Raw genomic sequence first — 202 nt, forward strand, 5'->3', positions numbered from 1 at the left:
ACTCCAGTTTGATCGGTAAACAGCAGCTTTATTGTTCTTTTAAGTCAAATACTTTTATTGGTTTCCTCACTGGCTCTTTTCTACCAGAAGAAACTTTCCAAATATGTTTTATTGTTTGATTTGTGTTGGCCTTTTAGCTTTGAGCTACTAACTTAGCAATCCAGGTAGCCGCTTTAAGGTCACGTGACCAAGACGGATGTTG

General features: G+C 38.1%; 1 protein-coding gene across 1 annotated transcript in view; it reads right to left on the bottom strand.

The window, feature by feature from the left end:
* The window catches only part of LOC112147199 (mitochondrial coenzyme A transporter SLC25A42), an 11379-nt gene that overhangs the window by 3298 nt on the left and 7879 nt on the right, over window positions 1-202 (bottom strand). The window lies entirely within an intron of this gene.

Source organism: Oryzias melastigma, linkage group LG17 (genome assembly GCF_002922805.2).
Source record: "Oryzias melastigma strain HK-1 linkage group LG17, ASM292280v2, whole genome shotgun sequence".
NCBI classification, from domain to species: Eukaryota; Metazoa; Chordata; class Actinopteri; order Beloniformes; family Adrianichthyidae; genus Oryzias; species Oryzias melastigma.